Source organism: Netta rufina, assembly GCF_964035555.1.
Source record: "Netta rufina genome assembly, chromosome: 2".
Taxonomy (NCBI): Eukaryota; Metazoa; Chordata; class Aves; order Anseriformes; family Anatidae; genus Netta; species Netta rufina.
The window spans coordinates 155,132,389-155,145,844 of record NC_140124.1 but is presented as its reverse complement, the minus strand read 5'-3'; positions in this window follow the sequence as shown (position 1 = coordinate 155,145,844).

Here is a 13,456-nt window from a genome sequence, read left to right as displayed (position 1 = left end):
AAAACCCTGGATGCCTTCAGCTGCCAAGCTTTGCTTGCACCCAGAGGGAGTCATTACAGATAGCACAAGCCTAAAATGGTGGGAAAACTAAGGCAAATTATGAGCAGAAAGATTTTAAGGCTTTAAAGACCTTCTACCCCTGTCTCCAGGTGTGCTTTTATGCTATCAAAGTCTGGTGGAAAATAGCCAGGTTATGACAGTAGCCGAGACTCCCTCGTGCTGATACACAGAGAAATCTCAGTGCATTTGCCGTTAAAAAGAGGGTTTTTTTGTTGGTGGTGGTGGGTTTTTTTTGTTTGTTTGTTTGGTTGGTTGGTTGGTTTTTTGATGACCAGGCTGGAATGATATGGAGGTGCCCACATCCATCTCTCCCCTGGCAAAGAGGCAGGTTGGGCTCCTCACCTGGGGCACTATGTGATAGAAATAACCATTTTGTGGCAGCAGAAGCCACCTAAAAGCACAGGAGCAGCTTCACCCCAGCTAGGAACTCCTTCCCCTCCTCCTAAGCTTGCATACAGCTGGAAACCAAACTGCACGTGTCCCATTCCCAGTGAATTTCTACCACCCCCTCACCAAAACCCTGTTCATTTTTCTTCCACTGGTCTTGCAAGCAGGAAAGTTTTAAGTTCTTCCTCAAATAAAAAAAAAAATAACCTTAGCCTACAAGAACAGCATCCCCAATGCCTCATTTTAATTGTGAGAGCCCCCAAACAGGTGGCAGCTGAGAGGAGCAAGCACAAGGCCGCTTTTCTTTTTCCAAAGCTGCATGTAAAACGCAGTCACTTAAGCCGGTCGGGGGCCGTCTGGTACTGTTAAATTTTTTAATAACCTTCTCGGCTGGAGCCAGCTTTCCTTTTGATGCCGTACTGGTTTCATTAGCGGTCGTTCAAGGTGAATACCTGATTAGCTACAGGGAGCCAAAGGGTGTTGTTTTTTTTTTTCTTTCCCTTTTTCTTTTGACTCCTGGTAACACCCGCTCCCCACAACGAACACCCGTGTCCTTACCGTGTCAGAAGCACAATGAGTGGTGTCAGGCAGTGAGTTTCTGTATGTTTGGCAGTTCAAACGAACTGCCTCACACAGCCACAGCCGAGCTTTTGGAGCAATTTTCCATGCTGCTCTTCGTGTTGTTTTCAGCCATTTGGGGTCCTTCCCCCTATTTTGTCCTTCGGAAATGCTGGGCATATCCTAAATGTCTTTATATCACTTCTTTCCCTGGGAAAGCACAATAGTAAATGGCACAGATTATTCAACGTTATATATAAGATCATTAAAAGTGCTGCAATTTGGGAGGGGAGGAAAGAAAACTTCAATTTCCTGAGAACTCCTGGGAAATAAATTCACCTGACCGCTTGCAAAAACGCCTCGGGTTTCTCTCTTTGCTTTCTGTCATGATTTTGCAGGCAAAAGACGTGGTAATAACTACTCAGGAGGCTTCCCAGAGATGCTACAAGCTGTCGACTGAATTTCAGGCCAGTTGAGACATCGCTCCCGCTCCCTTTCCAGAACCCATCAACGTGTCACTCTTGGGTAAGTTCAATTATTGGTGCAAAGGGAAAGAAACTACTTTCTCCCGCTTTGGCATAATAACATAAACATAACAACAAGCTCTTAAAAAAGCCGTTCTCCACAGGAGGTACCAATGTGCTTTGCAAAAGGCGTGTTTTATGGGGAGAAATGGAGACACAGGCAGGTAGTGAGCTCCCTGTTGCTGTTCAGCGGGGCTGAAACAAGGACCTGGGCCCCCCAAGGAGAGGGTAGTGCCTAAGCTGAAGTCAGACAGCCTCCAGCCCCAGTATTCTCCAATTTTACAGTATTTCTTATTTTAAACTTATTTTTGCTGTCTTGATAGAGCAGGAATATGAGAACCGCGTGGCTGCTGGGGCTGTTTGGCACGTGGGCCCCATCTACCTAGAAAACAGTAATCTGGAAACAACAGGAACCGAAGCAATGCTCTCTGTGCTCAATATCCCCATCACATCTCTTCTCCTTACAAGGCTCCAGGACCCCAAACCTCCATCTTCCAGCTCCCAGCTGGCTTTTGACAGATCATAAGGTTCAATACACAAGCAGAGAGCCTTTGAAGAATGTTTCCCATGTGTATCTTGCTGGCACTCACCTCTCCCAGCACCCCACCGTGTCTGCCACCTCAGGAAGATGATGCTGCATTATTGCAGAACTCTGCACAGAGCATCAAACAGACCTTACATAATAAAATATCACATCTCCTTACCTACTTCTCATGGATTTAGAGCTTTTTAAAGGCAGGAATTGCTGCAGAGAGCACACAGCACCGGCTCAGTAACCTACACTTTAATTCACCACCCTGTGCAGAGCAGTGCTGCACGTCAATTTGAAGGTATCAAGAGATGAAGAGCCCATCACCAGCCTATGTTTAACAAAACTTATTTCTCATTAAATTTGCCCAACTTTAAGCCCCCAGAACTGGCTGCTGTCACATGTTTCTTCCCAAGATACCTGGTGCTTCCTCCCCAAAGCACATTGCACAGACACCAAGTCATCCCTTGGTCTTCTTTTGGGCAAACTAAACAGATGGTGCTCCTAAATTTGCCAGTGAAGCATTTTTGCTGGGCCCCAAATCGTATCTTGCTTTTCCTTCCCACCAACACCAGCTCAGCCTTTTTCAACATTTCCTAAATGTGAACGTGTAAATGGGATGGCATTTCTGCCACCAAAGGGAAAAGGTCTCTACTACACCACTTCCCATCCTGCCCTGGTCATTTGGCTGCAGTCATGTCTAACTGTGCATCTGTCTCCTTGAAGGGAGGTTTTATTTATCCCAATCAGCTTATTAAGTCATTTGTCTCATGCTGTGTGGCATTCCCCCTCTTTAGCAGGATGGGTTTTTAATTAAAATTGTCCGCTCGCGTCCCTGTGAAATCGAGGTGTTGGTCAGCTGGTAAAATCCTCTTATATAAAGCTCAACTTTCATTCTTTCCTATTCTGCTTCAGGACTGGGAAATTACCCTTTTTGATCTACCCAATGTATTCATTACTGTGTCGGGCCATCCTCTGCTTCTGTGAAAACGGGGTCCCAGCCATATGTTCCTAAGACACCGTCATCTTCCAATGCACAGCCCAAGCTGTCAGGGGGAAAGCTGAAATACTGTTATCTGGCGTTGGGCATAATATCTCCTGTGCTAGAAAATGATCACACATCATTTGAGAAACTTCAAAGAGATTTATTTCTGGTTATATGAGACTTCCAGCATACATCTTGATGATTGAAATCTCCCATTACCTGGTATTTCTTTCCATATATTACAGATAAAAGCTCCCGGAGCAGCTCACCTCTTAATGTGAGCCCACGGTCTGTAATCCCCTTTCCTGGCACTCCCACACACTCGCCCCGCACTAACCCCCTAACTTTGATTGTTAAAGCTTTAATATCTTTATATTTAACAACGAGACGGGTCACAGGCTTCTTCCCATGCCGTCCCACCCATCCTTTTCTCTCGGGCACACACTGCTGTTCATACACAGCTTGTTGTCAGCAGTTTTAATGCTCCAGTCAGCCTCCAGTTTTGGCAACTACGCCTAATTTATTTTAACCAACAGGCATTTGCAATTCCTGTCGTTACCCACATTCCTCAGAAATGCAAAGAACGAAGGAGGAAACTTTCCACCAAATTTCAAGCCCTGATAATAGAAATTGGATGATTTGCTTGCACAAAATCAGCCTCAATGGGTAAAAAAAAATCTGCTGGTCGTACTGCGGGAGGTGTCTGTAGGCAAACAAATTACCACTGCCCTGCTATGCCAGGCAGCTTGATTGAGGAAATCTGCTAAGCATCATCAATCAGTCATCTAGGGAGTAATAAATAAAATTAATGGAAGAAGCTGGATAAAGGTAGAGAGTTGCAGGGGACTTGATGGCATCGGCAGAAGATGTTCAAAGCCAACCCTACCACGTCCTGCGTGGAGGAAGGCCCTGCAGCTTTGTTTGGGCCTGAGCAGGAAGGGATGTTTATAGGTTGTGTCTTTTAAAGAGCACCATGGCTGAGTCAGAGGACGTGTTTACATTTGGTTATTGGGTGTTTTTAATATCAGCACAAAGTCCAAAGCATAAATTACTATAACGCAAAAAGAAGGTGAAGTCCCATTTTACTGAAGTGACTAGTTGTAGTGCTGGAAAGATAATGGGGTAACGAGGCAAATCTCATACCCAGTGCAGTGATTTTTGCTCACAAAGCTGAGTATTGGCAGACCCATGGGGTTTAGGGCTGGGAAGACATGCACAGTGACACAAAACACCGAACCGATGGCAGCTCTTTGGTCCTGGCACATGTAACTGGGGAGGAGGTGTAGCAGTAATTCCTTCAGAAGTAGGCGGAAGCCATTCCTGAAATAATAAAAACTTCCTCAAAGCCTCTGAAAACACTCTTAATACCAAGAGCAAGAAGAAAATGGGACAGATTCAAACCAGCACTGCACCACGTAACAGGACCCCTCTCCCTGGCGGGGATGAGTTCCTCCTTGGCACAGCAAAACCCCTAAAAGACCCTCAGCCAGCAAACGAAGAGTTAAAATTTCACTGTAAATATTTAGCCCAGACCTAAAGAAAATAAATTCTTCTGTATCAAGCTGTGAAACTCAGCACAATCAGACTGTGGCAGGGAAAGGGAGCCCTCTCCAACCATCACAACGCGGTGTTATTCTAGAACGGAGGGTTCCAGGACATTTTGGAGCGTGGTGCTCGTTCCTAACTCCCCAAAGTAAACCTTGATGCAAACAGGAAGAATATCTCCATTTTTCCCAGCCAGCTGCTAAGAACCTGGGCCCGGCTCAAAAGAAATGGGTCTCGTCTCGGCAGAGCCTTGGACATGTGAAACCCAAATGAACGGGCAGCAGAGATGGGTAGGGTGAGACTTGAGGTGAGATCTTTAAACACACTGCCTCAATGTTTTTATCGGGAGGGGGCTGTGTCCTGTTCAGAACGATTTTCTTCCATTATGTCGGTTTTATTCGGTATTTTTAACACCGCTGATACGGTGGAGCCCTGCCAAAATCGGACGCTGAAATGCCAAAAAAAAGAGGAGAGGCTCTGCTGGAGCCTTTCTGAGTCAATATAGGCAGGAAGCAGGGGAAGCCACAGGCACTTCTGTTCGTGCACAAGCTCCAGCCCCGTGCTGCAGGCTCCGGAAGATGGATTTGAGCTAATCGTCTGCATTAAACCCGTAATGGACTGTCACGGCTTGCAGGCAGGTGCGCTTTTATCGAGGATACTAATTGCCCTGGAAATAACACAGAGAGCTCTGCGGCCCTGAAGCCCAAGGGAGTCCGAATCCTGACGCGAAGCGCTAGCACTCGGTATTAATTTCACACAGAAGACCTTTTTTTGTTTGTTTTTAGCATGAATACTGTCCTTGGCATCCCATAAGACATGGTACATTCCTGTGGGAATAAAAGGAGGTCTGTTGGGGCTTTGACTGGTCTCTTGTCAGACACACAAGATCTAATTCACTGTGGTATTTCTCCTTGTCCCACACTCCCACCGGCACCCTACTCCTTTAGCTATGCTGCTGGGAAGGTTCGTGTCTTCTTCTCCTGCTTCAGCTGCTGCAAAGCAAAGGGCAAAGGGATAACCTCACAGATCAGTGTGTTGCTCAGCCCCAAGGTGGAGGCACTGGAGCTCATTTTTTTCATTTCTACAGCTCGATATAGTGGGGTTTGTCCACAGGCGGCACCCCCTTCGGTCATCCCAACCTGCAATGGCCAAATTCATTCCAGCTGCAGGTGTCCAGGCTACTTTCACGATTTTCCCTTTTAATTGGTGGAGAAAAGCAGGTACAAGAAGGATGCCCTTCCTCTCACCTTAAGTTTGGTGTCTACTGGCTCAGGTGAACTGCCCCCAGGAGGCCTCTTTGCCCCCATAACTGAAGAGGAGAGCCTGGATGCTCGAATGGGGCCGTTCCCATTGTCGGGACTCACTTTTAGGCTACATCTGAGGAAAAACACAGGAAACCTTCTGCCCTCCAACCATCCTTGCTGAGCTGGGAAAGAAACAATCTCAGACCCAGAGTATAAAGCATTTCCCTTCCCACAGCCTTTTCCTCTCTTGTCATTGGGAAGATGACATTTATATTTGCACAGCGTTGAGCACCAGGGACCCCCACTCCCATTTCATCCTTGGGCGCTGCTGCAATAAGAAAAATAAACAGCTGAACGTGCTGGTGGGGTTTGGGAGTGATGCCAGCTAGCGTTCAAAGCACGGGCCCGATTATTTCCTGATGAATAACAGCGTTTACAGAAGGCCTCTCACCCCGAGGTGCTTCGCAGATTATAAACATGCAGCGCCACATCACAGAGTGGGCAAAGCAGCCAACTTCAAAGTTTCGGCTGAGAAAATCCCCCACACAGCCCACTGCAGGGAGCAATTCACCTTCCAGATACCAAGAGGCCTGGCAGTCCCAAGCACGAGGCCGGGCTTGCTTCCAGCCCCAAGGCATGGCCACACCGTAAAAAGACCACAGGATCGCCTTGCCCCTCTCTGAAAATGTCTTGAGTGGGGTGTTTTTTGGTGTCCTCTTTTCAATAAAATTATTTCCTCAGTGCCAAAGTTGAAGCCACCTGGTTTTTATTGATTTTCAACGTGTTTCAACAAGGTCCGTGTGACGGTTCACCCTTGTTAGAAAATCATAGAATGGTTTGGGTTGGAAGGGATCCTAAAGATCACCTAGTTCAAGCCCCCTGCCATGGGCAGGGACAATTTTTTATGTGTTTTACCTCAATTTCTTTCATGTCAGCCACCCCTTCCTCACAACCAGCAATCCTACCACCCCAAACTGGTGTGAACGTGAGGAGAAACACAGAAGAAGAGGACAAACATCTCAGGACTTACGCAGTCTGTATAAAAATGACAACTAAAAATATCCCCAAAAGAGGTGATTCAGGACTTCTGGCTGAGTGTTGCAGGGAATTTTATCTGCTCTGATTTATTTTTGCAGCTTCTGAAAGCCTCAGATGGTGGAAGAGCCTGAGACTGAGCATGGAGGCAAGGAGCACGCCTTGAGGATGGGCCTGGAGGGACCTGAACTATCTGCCTACCTTCTCTCTTAAAGAAAAAAAAAAAAAGAAAAAAAAAAAAAAGAAAAAAAATAGTAATGATTAAAAAAAAAAAGATGCTCAATGGCATAATTTATATAACTGCAAAGCAATCACATTAGCAATATAGAGGAATCCCCAAAGTAGAGACATTTGAGCATCCAGAAACCACCTGAATACTTTCTTCATCTCTCCAGCTTTCCCAGCCCTCTGACTGTGCAGCCGGTTCTGCAAGGCCAGGTTTGTTTTCAGAGTGATTAACGATCAGCAGCAGGAATAGGTTTTTGTTTTTTTTTTAATCCCTTCTGCAGAGCAAGGGATGAAAAAAAAAAAATGCAGCTGAGACAGAATTTCTGCCTTGTGCTTTCTGCTTGCTGCGGGTCTGAACTCTCGGAGCAACAGAGGCAGCTTACAGGTGGTCGCTGTGCTGCTGCTAAAATTACCAGGAGAAGATTTGCCCTGTATCTCACGACTGACCCACCCACTCATCCTTTCAGAACTGATGTTCCCATTCTTTTATTTGTATTAATGAACTCCACCCCAAGTAGCTTGCTCCATGATAAGAACTCGGATAATCTATTAACCGCCTTGCGTCGGGTGGCTGCCCCGGTTGAAATGAGATTTGCATGTCATCAGGCACGCATTCCTGCAATTCAGAGCCTCCCCTAATTGCATTCTCGTGCATATTAACATGAATTAAACCCCGGTTGCAGAGATCTCGCCTTCCTATTTTGTTCTTTTAATGGTTTTTGTTCTGGCTGTTGCTGCTGAATAATCCCCGCTTTGGCAATCGAACTGAACCGAAAGCGTTTTTTTAGACAGTAGATAAAGTTTCCAGTGGAACAGCATTGCCCTTGATGAGTTAACCTCCCTGTGCCCTAGTGTTTCCTGTTTTCCCATTGTCCTTTAAGCTTTATATTATTTTATAAGCATTAAATTGGAATTTATGTACACCGAGACACATTGCAATTATCAATAATCTAATTATAATAAATGCATTCGTATTATATAAATAAATAAATGCTAGAAATAAATAGGTATGAAATACTGGTGTCATTACAGTTCAACCTTATACAGCATAGAAGATTTTATTATGCATCCTTATGCCAAGAAGTTAGGCTGTATCATGCCTAGACGTTATCTCATTAACATCCCGTTCATTCCCAAATCTAAATCCAAATTACAATTGTTTGATTTAGCGTGTACACATCATTTGCAGGTTGTCTGCCTTTTGGGAAAGTCAAGAGATCTGAGGCTATTGCAAACATTTTAATTGCTATTCACACAAAAGTTTAGCATAGTCCTCAGGTCCTTCCTTGGAGCTCAGAAGGTTTCTTTGAAAAGGAGAGCTCCTTGAATTGTCCTCTTTGCATCCAAGGCAATGACTATGCTGCAGTGACCCTACCACATGAAGGTAGATAAAGCCACGCACCGTGAGCCAAGCCCCACGCTATTCATCTCTCACAGGGCAAATATGGTAGGTGCATGTCAAGATGTTGCTATTGCTGGGGAAAAATAAATAAATAAATAAATAAATAAATAATAAAAAGATAAAAATCACACCAAACACTCAAGGAGAAAAGGATAACCCTCAACATTTCATTCTCCCCTTTTTGCCCTCCAAGTGCTTTAGAAACCAGAGAGGTGCTGTGTGTTGTTGACAGCCGACTGGAAGGCTGAGGTTACGTCCAGCACGCCAGAAATTTCTTTTAAACACCTTCGGCTTACAAAGCATCTGTGGAACTATAAACACGAGAGGCTCTGGTTGCAATGGGGTGGCATTTGTCCTGGGAACACAGACTCTCCTCTAGGACGTGGCTCGGCGGATCATATAACCGGTGTCTGCAGAGGGACGGAAGCAGCAGCGCTGCCTGCAGTAGGGTTTTCACCTTGCCGAGATCACGCCTGTCCTCCAGGCTGCAGGGGACAAAGATAATTTCAATTTATATATATTTGCATTGTTTATTTATATAATACGAATTCATATAGCACCACAGTGCCATGCCTACCCTGCTACCGATACCCAAACTAGGCAACTTAACATTATTTTGGGTCTCTCTACGCCAGGCTATGCAGCCTGTGCTGTGACTGTGGGGCAGATATATCCCATTACCATTTTTTTTACACCATTTTTTAATGCAGATCAGGAGAAGTTTGCATTAGATTACGCGTTTGGCTGTTGAGGGAATTGGTGTTAGGCTTCTGTAAGAAATGTTCCTTGCTACAGTGCAGAGGGTTGATGAAGTAACTAAAACAATACAAAACCACCGGGAAACACATTAAATGGATTAAGAGTTGGCTAACTTCGGGCCTCAAATATAATTATAAACAGAGAAATTTTCTTTGAGTGGGTGTGTGTTTGGGAAGATCCCATAGGGACTGGTTCTTGGCTCTACACTAACGTAGTTTATCAGCAACTTGGAAAGAAGAAGAAAAAAATAAATAAAATAAATACCAACAAATTTTTCAGATGAGCCGAAGGTTGGGAAAATGGTAAAGAGCTAGAACAGAGGTCAGGGAAACAAATGAGTAATTGGTAGTGTGGAGGTAAGCAAGTACAGCCAAGCAGAGTCACAAGATCAGAGAAAGAAGACGGTGTTTGCCTGGTGGGGGTTGAAGCAGTGGGAAGCCTTGACCGAAAAAGGCTCACAAGTCACGGTGAGCAACCAACTGACCATGAACTGACCCGATCTGTGTACATACAGGCAGAGGAAATCCAAGGGGAAGAGAAGGATTATGTTGTCTGAGTATCCTCCCCTCTCCAGACCGCTGCCAACACATCGTGCCTTGCTCTTGCATCCACGAAACAAGCAGGAGGTTGGCAAGAATGTACACGGGACTGAGAAGGATGGCTTCCAGGGAGACATTTAAGCAGCTTAGTCTGTTTAGCTAGTCAAAAGAAAGCTAAGGGGTGGCTAGACACTCATCCAAGTGCCTTTAGGGAGAAATCCAGCACCAGAAGTCATCTAGGGTCTAGCAAACGGGAATGTCCCATGCCACCAGCCCTGGGGCTTTCCCAACGCCCACGCCAGGTGCAAGCCTTGCCTTCACAGGTGAGGAACACATCGACCTTTGTCTCAAAGAGAAATTCCAGTGCCTGGACAAAGCAAGAGCTGCAGCATGCTCTGGCAGGTCCCTGCCGGGGACCCAGAGCCCGTTGTGCACCGCAGAACTCCCTGGCTTTGGAGCACGAACGTGGCCAAAGAATTTGGGTCCAGGATCCTCCAGCTCTGTTTTCATTCTGTGGTTTTCGTCTTCGTTCTGATCCCAGTGCCAAAGAAATGTTGCATTGTTTGAGAGATTGGAATCGGGTGGCCCAGCCTGTCTCAGAACAAGCACTTTCAAAGTTCCCGTCTAATCTCTGGAGGGAGAAGGAGCTAAAAACCAAGAGATGAGGGGAGCAGGCTCAGGCAAGAAAACTGCTGTGCCTTTCCCCCCCCCCCCCCAAAATAAAGGAAGGATTATTCATTGACCAGTTTGAGCAAGAGAAAAATGGAAGGGTTGGAGAGCAGCAGCGCTGTGTAATGTAGTACATGAGAAAGACAAAAAATAAAAAATGCCCATAAAAAATGATGGGCATTTACTGCACCCATATCTCAGCAGTTCTGATTTCCATGGTCCTACCTGCTCCTTTGGGAGACCTCTTATCCCATCCTTTCTAAGGCCAGTAGCCAAACGTGACGGTGTAAGGAAGGTCAGAAAGGGGTGGCTAAAATCAGGCTGAATCCATCTGGCTGCAGATTCTGCCTTAGTGCAATCCATCCCTTTTCTTTTTTTTTTTTTTTTTTTTTCCTTTTTTTTTCCCTTTCCTTCAGCTCTACTGGGAGATGCTTGGAAGCACAAAGAGGGGAAAAATAACCGGTGAATACGTAACAGGAACAATTCGTTCTTGGATTCAGAGCTGTCTGTGGACAACAGTAAGCCAGTGTTTCGAGTGAAATATTTGACTTGCAATCCCCACGAGGAGTATGGAATAATTAATACCTAGATGTGATACACAAGGGTGTGGAAAGCTGGAAGTGGGTGTAGCAACGTGGGAGCATGGCAGTATCTGAGAAAAGCCCACGTCTTTGGAGGTAGCTTTTCATGGGGGAGCAAGTTGTGGGAAAAGTACATGAAGAACAAGCTGGATGCTTCAGCACACATTTTAAGTGTCTTTAAAACATTATAAGAAAATGATAAAAAAATAAAAATCCACTATTTTCCGAGCAACCACAATGCTAGCTGCATATTTTTAACTGCAGCAAATTATTGACTTGCTTGAGCTTCACAAAACATCGGTGAAACTTGTTACACTTAGGAACAATTGCATGGGCTACTTTAATATTCAAACACTGCTGAATAAACAAGCATTGTTCTGTATTAAGTTTTCAACAAAGTGTTGCTTCTGCTGGTTGAACCCTGTGTTTGCTGCAAGGATTACTTTCTTATGGCATTTCTAAAAGCTAATGTGCAAGCGCAACATATAATTTGAGGTCCTTTCAGTTAATTGCCCACACAGCTGAATTCTGCAAAACTCCTCAATTACAAAAAAAAAAAAAAAAAAGGCAAAAATCCGAGCTGTTTGTTTATTTTCCCTTCAGTGGGAGCGAGGCTTTCTGCTAATCAGGGAGTGCAGCTGAAATGAATTCATCATCACAATGGTAAAACAAGTAGTGCATTCATTTGGCAGCCCGTTAAGCTGTGCATACATTTCAGCCCCTTTTGCAATGTGGTTGCTATGGCATTTGGGGGTGGCGGTGAAGATGACGGGAGATTCTCCACATAAATGCCAGACCGCGCTGTAATATATGTTGGAGTGACCTGCTATTAATTCGGTGGCTGCTCTTTTATCATGAAAAACAGATCAGCTCCGCTTTCCCTCCAGGAAATGGATGCGAAATGTGAATCAGCAGCGGCTACAGGAGCATAAATCACGTGGAAAAACTTTAGAGGTTGGGTTTGTGTGTTACTGGGGCTTTCTGAAACTGTGAAGGATTATAAGCAATAAGGGACAGTCCGTGCTGAGAAGTTGGGCTGTGCACCTGCCCATGGACTTTCTTCTAGCAGTTCCATCTTGCCATAAAATGCAATGATTGTCGGGAACTTGTATTAATTTATATACCCAATTATAATCCCCTAAGAGTTGTTTCTACGGGGCTGTGAAACCTGTAGCAGAGATGGGACCAAGAAACACCTATACTCTTTATTTGCAGAGAATCTGGCAGCCTGTTTTCCTTAAATTTGGGAAGACACAAATAACAAATCTCTTTCGTGGCCTTTTTCCTTGGGGTTGTGTCATCTTTGTATCAAGGGCCAGCGGTACCAGTGGTTGGTGCCTTCTTACTCAGGGGGAAGGTGACGGCCTTCCTGCCGGGCACACAGTTCTGACACCGCTCTGGAGGTGAAAATCAATGGGAATTTAGAGGATGTTGGCAACCTGAGCTTCTGTGATGCTTGCAGCAGGCTGCCCTATGGTAAGGGAGGCGCTGATTAAGCCATTGCCTGCTGGTCGCTTTGGCAAGTAAAGTGCTGCCAGAGAGAAGTTCAGCAGAGGATGCAAAACCAGCTTTTAGGTGCCAAGGCTTGTCTTCTCATCTTCCCTGCATTGTTTTCTGCCCTGCAGGTCCTGACAGAGGTCACAGCCGGCGATGTGGCCTTTTCCATCAGCCCCCGACCCCATAAAGAGCAAGCACAGGGAATACTGGGGCCATTCACTGAGAGCTCCCGGGCTCTGTACACAGGGCAGCCAGAGTTTCTCTTGTTCTGTAGAGCAATTTCAGCTCATCTGGCATTTTTCATTCAAGAGCATTAACCTACAGTCTAATATAATTATGCACTATATGCTCTTAAATTTTTATTTAGTTACACGCACTCGAGAGCAAATGGTCTCTTTTTCCCCTGGTATATCCACATAACTGCTCTCAGCGTTAATGGGATTTACAGGGGTTTATCAAGTGATAATCAAAGCCTATTCTTCAGCCTCTGCTAACATTTACTGTGTAATTTCCTGCCCTCCCAACGCACGGGGAGTATAACTACGCACTATTAAGTGTAACACAACAAGGGGAAAAAAAAAAAAACATTTAAGGTCAATGCTCAGCTTTACCTATACCGTCACTGGAAACCTGTTAGGGACAGAGCTCTTCTTGAAGCGTTGTTATAAATCACACAGAATGAAGCAAATCAAAGGGAAAACTGTTTTACAAGCCAGGCTCCATGTGGATCTACAAAGGATGGTCCTTTGTGGCACCTAGGTGAGTCTTTGTAGGAGCCCCACAAGAGGCATGTTTGAGGTTGGAGGGACCATACAGCACCTTGCTCTTGCTCGGAGGGGAATATATGGAGAAGACAACTCCAGCTGGGCTGATTCAACTTATTCTTAGGTGCCTGCAGCCTCCCGCCAGGCAGG